Source organism: Erythranthe guttata, chromosome 10 (assembly GCF_056151865.1).
Source record: "Erythranthe guttata isolate IM_541 chromosome 10, IM_541, whole genome shotgun sequence".
Classification (NCBI taxonomy): Eukaryota; Viridiplantae; Streptophyta; class Magnoliopsida; order Lamiales; family Phrymaceae; genus Erythranthe; species Erythranthe guttata.
Window position 1 is genome coordinate 16,163,112 of NC_142542.1, and position 8,234 is coordinate 16,171,345.

Below are 8,234 nucleotides of genomic sequence, written 5' to 3' on the forward strand. Positions count from 1 at the left end.
ACAGGTCAAGTTTTACTACAATTACTTGAAATGCGTTTGGATAACAACCTTTTTCGGTTGGGTATGGCTTCGACTATTCCCGCAACCCGTCAATTAATCAACCATAGACATATTTTAGTGAATGGGCGTACAGTAGATATACCAAGTTATCGCTACAAACCCCGAGATATTATCTCGGCGAAGGATGAACAAAAATCCATGTATTACTATGACTTTGTACGTTTTTATCAAAAAAAAAATTTTCTTATAACATGCCTACGTATTTTTCGTTTTTATAAATTTTCTAAATTCTTTTGATTATTTTTTTCAATTTTGTTTTCTTACATTTCTTGCAATCAATACATTTTTGTTTGTATTTGACTTGTATGTTCTATTTCAACATTAACATTTTCTGTTGAATTTAATATGACCTTATTTTGAAATGAATTTGTTTAGTGGCAAACCGAAAACAACCAACTCAAAGAAAATTGTTATGAAATTTAAATACAGTAGAAGTTCGATATATTAATACTCGATAAATTAATAACCTTGTTAAAATAACAGTTTCTTCCAGTCTCGACTCGATATATTAATACTCGATAAATTAATAACCTCGTTAAAATAACAGTTTCTTCTAATACCGACTCGGTAAAAACCTACTAAATCATTAATTCGATAATTAAAATATTTCCCTAAATAAATAGAATTTTGTTAATCCCGACTGTATTAATTTGTAGAGATTTAATTGTAATCTCTCGTTTTTCCAATGTATATAAAGCATTCGCTTATTAACATATTATAAACAATCTCCGATTCTTGGTCCAGATACCGTGGAATCTAAGTTGTTACTAACCACTAGTATTTATCCATGTGCGATGCACGGGGTGATATTGCAAAGAGTAAAAACAATAATAACTTCAACACGTGACATTAAAATGAGTATATTTGAAGAAAATATTAAGCGAAAAGTCATGTATGATTTGAAGAGGAAAACAAAGTTATAAAAATATCATCACCGATTTCGTAGAAACATAAAAAGTTTAATTTTTTTTTTACAATGACGTCATTGACAAAAAAAGGGGAATAACAAATAGAGTTAAGAAAAATTAATAATTAAAAAAAAATAGTTTCAAAGATGTAAGAGAAATAAAAATTACACAATTGAATAACAAAGAATGTTTAAAAAAAATTAAAAATAAAGAAATAGAGAAATTTGAAAATTCAAAAATAAAGAATGTGTAAACTGCGGTAATAAAGAAATTCGGAAATAAAAACATGAAAAAGTACTGAAAATCGAGTATTAGTGAAAACACGAAAACTTGAAAGGTGTAGAGACACCTGAGGAGAACGGCAAGATTCATAGACTAAGTGCTTGAAATGTTCTTTGTGGCAAAATTGTATGGGTCGTCTAACAAATCGTTAACACGTTTAAACTATTAGGAAAAAAAAGGCAATAAGTTAGCAAATTAAACAATAAATTAGCAAAGTAAAGTGCTATTGCGTATTGTTTGGGCAAATCTTACTGTGTGCGAGATTTTTTAATACTTTTTTCACTGCCGAAATCTTTCAATTATTGTAGAAATAACAAACTGATTCAGTTGCATTTCTGACAATTAAAATCATAAAACAATTAAAATGTAAAACCTATATAGAATTTGAGACCATTGTATGAGAGTAAGAAAAACACATCAAATCTTATATAAACAAATAGTTATTCGGACATCGATCATAACGTAATCCTGGTTACTATCGAGCACAGTCCAAACTTCTACACAATCTTTCATAGTAACAAAACGTAGTGTATGAATCATATGCACTTAACACAAAATAAAACTGCGTAAGATAAATAACACAAAAAATAAATGACTGTATGAGTCCATATTGAGGAAACTTATGTTAGAAAATAAATATTAGAAAGAATATTCATAACTCAATAATAAAATAATCATGGAAAATAAAACCACCCCAGGGATAACTGATGTAGATATGTTATAAAGAACATAAAACTCATTGGCTGTGTTTGGTAAGCTTTTGGGCTTCCATTTCCATTTTATTCTGGAGAAAGATGTTTTGGGAGAAGAATTTGAAAATAAAATAAAGTTTGTTTGTGTTTTGAGAGGAGACAATTTATACTGTAGCAAGTCAAATCATGCCTAAAGGGTGTTGGAAAAGGGTATTTTGAAAGAAAAATTTGAAGGATGAAGTGATTTTAGTTTGTAATTTAGTGAAAATAGTTTTCACTATAGCAGTCAACTCATGTCTGTTAGAGAGAGAAAATTTTGAATTCTTTTAGGGGAAAGTTTTTGAAAATATTTCAAAAAGGTAATTTTATTTTGGGGAAAGAATGAAAACACAGCTGCTTAAGAATATTCATGTCAAATACCTAGCAATTCCAAATAACTTTGATTAACCCACTCTATGCATAGTATCTATCTGCAGATATAATTAATTTATCAAGGAATACAAATCTATAAAAAAAAGTGACATAAAATTGGAGAACTTTCACCTCCCAGGACAATTCCTGATTAATATATGGATGTAGTAAAGAACTACTCACTGCGGTTCTACGTACTCTCTTCATAATATATGTCGTATGTCTTCTTCATCGCAATTATTTACTGCACCCAAAAGAAACAGATTATTTTTTCCACAATTAAATGCTTATACATCTTAAAGAATAAATAAAGATACTCCAAATTTCTTTTCACATAAAAACGAATGAATTATAATCATTTGGTTAAGTACTGAAGCATAACACATGAAAAGGCAAATATAATTACTTGACAACCACTTACATATATCATTATATGTAAGTAGTATATATATATATATATATATATATATATATATATATATATAATATATATATATATATATATATATATATATAGAGAGAGAGAGAGAGAGAGAGAGAGAGAGAGACCTGGTAGCTGAACAAAGTCATCGTGCTTAAGGCTGGATAAGATCAAAATCTGCAAAACCATATGAAACAATAGTGCTTATGGAAAAACCAATCAAATAACACGATTTCCACATATGGGGTGGGTTATTATGTAAAAAAAAAATTATCAACAAACGGAAGGGAAATCTCTATGGCCATTATATTAGAGCAGAGACAGATGATCGATGAAGCACGGAGTTGTGGGAAGAATTTCACAAATATTTATGGAAGAATCAACTGGGAATATATAGAAAACTGACGGGAGAAAAACAAAACAAAATATATTGACTTGCAAGTAAACGGACAAAAATAACCCTAAGGTTGCAAATATTTCACAAAAATAGGATTAGGGTTTCGGGGCAAAACCTTTCTTTTATATATAAAGAGATATTTATCTACAGATTTTATTTAGTTTTTAAACTTTTCAAGTATTTATTTAATTATTTATTTATAAAAGTAAACGATATTTCAATTTAACCGTAGAAGTCTCATCCAAATAGAATTCCGAATCAGAACAAACTCTATTGTTTAGGAAACTAGAGAGAATAAGCTTGTTGTTAGGGTTTAGTTTGATTTTATTTTACAGTAATTTTCATGTTTGAAGTTTTCGGATTCGATTGTTGGTTTGGTTTCGTGGTTATGCTATCTTTTATCGTTCCTTTATTGTTTTGAATGTATGCATCAATGTTTACAGAGTTCACAAACATGGAATGAAGTTAATTGTGGTTTTTACAAACATTGTGGTTTTTAAGAGTACGTTTACAACAACAATTGAGAATATTCCGGCGGCGGAATTATCCCCAGCTAAAACTAACAGTACTCAAGTAGTGATTCCGATGCGGCCGCATGGTAACTACGCAACGAAACCCTACCCGCCTGGATACCGGTTCGCGCCGAAAGACATAGAACTGATTGTCGATTATCTGAGGAAGCGGATTCGAGACGAGCATATACCCGTACCGGAAATCAACGACGTCAATCTTTACCAGGCCAATCCTCAGACACTGGGAGGTTTGTTTCTCTATTTTTTAGTGTTTTTTTTTTTAGGATTTTTTTTTAAGGTTTTTCAACTGTTTTTTGTAGTATCCGTCTGTGTGACGAAACGCAAAAATCGATATATTCTTGATATATTTAACACGTGCAGAAATGTACTTACTTGTTTCCTTTTTTTCTTTTACTTTTTTAAAGTTGAAAATTTAGATGTGTTTTATTTTAGGGTTTTTCAACTGTTTTTCGTAGTATCCGTCAGTGTAACGAAACGCAAAATCGATATATTCTTGATATATTTAATACTTGCTAAAATGTTCTACTGTTTTCTTTTTTTTTCTTTTTTTTTAAATTAAAAATTTAGAGTCTTGTTTTTTTTTTCTTTACCTGGATTCTACATGATGAGTTACTATGGTTTCACACGTGTGTAAAAATAGAGTCGGATTTATCATTGAAGATGAAGAATTAACACGTGTTAAAATTCATATTTAATTTTTATTTTTTATTTTTTTGGTTGAGATTTTAGATTTTAGATTCAACAAATTTGAATTTTTTTTTTAAATTGAGATTTGAAAATAAAGTCTATCATTGAAGATTTAACATGTGTTGAGTTATTATTATTTTATTATTATTATTATTTGGTATTATTTGGTTGAGATTTTAGATTCTGTGGGCATTGAGTTCATTCATTCACATAATATCTTGTATAGATACTTTATATGTGTGAAGAACACATCTGAAATATTCTTGAAGATTTAACTTAACACATGCAAATTTAATTATATCTATTTTTTTTCCCTTCTTTTTATTTTTTTTATTTTTGGATGGCTATCTATCCTAAACTTGGAGAAAATGAGTGGTATTATTTTACACCGAGAGACCGAAAGTACAAAAACGGGTCCCGCCCTAGTCGATCTGCAGGCACCGGTTATTGGAATGCAACCGGTTCCGATAAATCTATTTGTTCTTCCGACGGCAAAATTGCTGGTTACAAGAAATCGCTAGTCTTCTACGAAGGAAAACCGCCAATATGAGTAACACAATTATCCCATAAAACTTCTTCATATTGATATATTGAAGCTAAAATTGGCACATTTTCTCAAATAATTGAAGCCAATATTTATAGTTAAGAATAGGGTTAAAGAATTGACCAAAGTATAAAGCCATGTTTAGAGTTGTGACAAATGGACTAAGTATATACATTGAATATAATATCAATTAGAGATTTAGAATGAATTAATTACATGAACAAGGAGATATGTAATATTATATTTTTATTTCAACTGTTTTTTTTATCTGTAATTAATTTTGTCAATGTTGTATTTCTATTTTCCTTGCCTAAAAATCTCAATTTAATTATGTAGATTTATGGATAATTAATGTAAAACATATTAACACTATGGAAGAGTAAAACTACCGATCAAATTGAAATAAATTATGTTTTAACCATAAGTCAAATGTTTTTCTTTTCACAAAGCATGTTTGTTGAGTTTACTACACAAGAATAGAATTTCATAAATATAGATACATGATTAATTTATTGCATGTAAAGAAAAAAATGTCAGAGATAAAAATTGGTTGGGAGATTATTATCAGAAAAAAAAAATAGAAGAAAAAAAAAAGAAAAAGTTGATTTGTATTTTCATCATCTTCCACCTATATGTTGTAAGAAGTAAATTCCGGTTTGTTTGATACTACATCAGGTTAAATATACCGGGTGATTATTAACCGTTGATCTGCACACAATCACACACACTCGTATGTAAGGTTAGTGGGAATTTATTTCACCATATCAATGATTAATAATTACCAGGTATATTTCAACAGGTGTAGCATCTCAAAGATCGTAAATTTCCAATTTAGCAAGTGTTAATATTACGTTTACAACCGGAACACTAACTTAATTATAATCGGCCATCGCAATAAATTACAATCCTAATAAGCATAACTAGTGGCAGAGCCAGCATATGGACAGAAGGGGCCATGGCCTCCAACAATTCTCGAAATTCTATTTTTTATGTAGAGATTTAAAAAAAATGTGTATAATTAACATTTTATCATCGTTATAAAAAATTTAATGCATTAAACCCTCGAGAACTTAAAATTCTGGCACTGCTTGTGTGCATAACAAAGTTTTTACATCTATGAGAATTGATTATAAATAAAATATTAAGTACAAGCTCTGATAACGCATACATATGGTGTACATAGATTATATTTATATCTTATATTCATGCCAATAACATGTAATATGATGAAATTGATTATAATAATCTTTTATTTACCGCCCTAGTTATCAAAGTCATTTTTAAATTGAATTCAACAATAACATTTCATAACATAGGATGAACAAATCTATGTATGCAAACCAAGCAGAAGAAATAAAAATCAAATCAAACAACTCCTAAATATATATGTAAGGTTTCAATGAAATTTTAGCTCAAACGATTAACTACTCCTGTAAAACATAAGAAAAACAATAATATGATTAGACACTATAATTTGAGTAATAACAATTATTTTCTTATGGTTAAGAAAACGCAGGTACATGGGTGCTTTTTAAATTATAGTTTAAAGCAACTTATTTTAAGAGAAGCAAAAGCAAAAGCTTGTTTTGCAAACACCTAAAAACAGATTATATGCAGAAAAAAGTTCATAATCTATTTATAAAAGCATTTGCAAACACCACCGAACTCACTAACCTATTATCTTAGTGCTTGTTTATGCGCTTAACATATACATGCAGGTAGTTGATGTGTTCTGAAGTCCATAAATACATGCATGTCCACAAAGCAAGTTTTTTTCACGGATTTTAAAAGAGAAAATGAGAGCATGTTGAGAGAAAAGAAAGATATACTAGAGTTATTTCAATATCTCTTGTAGAGTCTGTTGTATTAACTCATCTCGAGTACATAACTTTTAAAACCTGTAATTAGTTTGTGTTGAAGGCTAGACTTGATTGTACGAAGGATCTGTGTAAGATACAATCATAATAGGGAAGATCATTTACTTTTTTTTTTCTTTTTTTTCCTTATAATATTGTTTATATAAGTATATTTCACATTTATGAAGGGAGTTCGCAAGTATTTGATTGTGGATATTAAATTCGATGTTTTTACGATTAATCCGTTGTATGTTATATTTAGTGGTATCATACTTCGCATAAATTCTCTATTTTAATTATTGGGTAAAATACAATTTGCACCCCTGTACTATCAAAAAGGTCGCATTCACCCCCCTGTAGTATTAAAAACTACAAAAACCCCCCTATTTTTGACAGCCAGTCAACAAAAAATTGACGGTGTTCAATTTTGCATTGAAATTACTCTTATACCCTCTCTTTTTGTCTTTTACTTTCTCCAAAATTTCTCCGTCACCCACCACCAAAATCAAGAAGTACGGAGACGATGATTTCACCACCCCCATCACCATCGATCCCCTCATGTCGAAAGGATACGCCATCACTGCCGTCGGTACATCACCACCATCGATCCCCTCCCTTCAATACGCCGTCACCTCTGCCTCGACCACCGCCGCTGCAGACTTCCGATGCCGAGGCCCTTCCCCGTCACCACGACATCGCCGGCTAGCCAGGGTGGGTTCTTCCGCAGGGAATCACGACCCTCTCCACAAAATCCATTCATATAAGGCGATTACCTTCACATCGAATCCTCAAACACAAAAAAAAATAAGCACTATTTCACGAAATCCGGTGATGGGTTCTTATACTACGAGCGGGGATTAGGTTGGAATGGGTGGATGTTGTTGATGGTGGTGTGATGAGATTTGGACAGTTGTTGGTGGTGGCATGGGATTTTGATGATTTTTAGAAGATGATGAAGATAAATGTTGCTTAATTTTTGTCCAGATTGAAGAACGGTGGGAAGAATTTTTTTTCTCTATATTCCGATGGTGGGGCTAGGAGGATTCTTGTACTTTTGTACATATATTTATATTATTTTATAATATTTATTGAATTTCTACAACAAAGTATTTTTTTATATTTTTTGTCATTTTATAAATTATTAGAGAATATTTCATTATTTAGTAATTCCTATTATTTTTTTTGTAATAAATTTATAATTTGCAATTTAAAATTTTCAAAATTATAATTATTTATAAATCAATAATTGAAACTTGAAGTTTTGTATTTTAATTGTTTCTATAATTGTATAAAACAGTAAATATATATATATATATATATATATATATATATATATATATATATATATATATATATATATATATATATATATATATATATATATATATATATAGTGAAGGGGTAAAAATGTCCAGAATAGTGAAATATATGTGGTCAACGTGC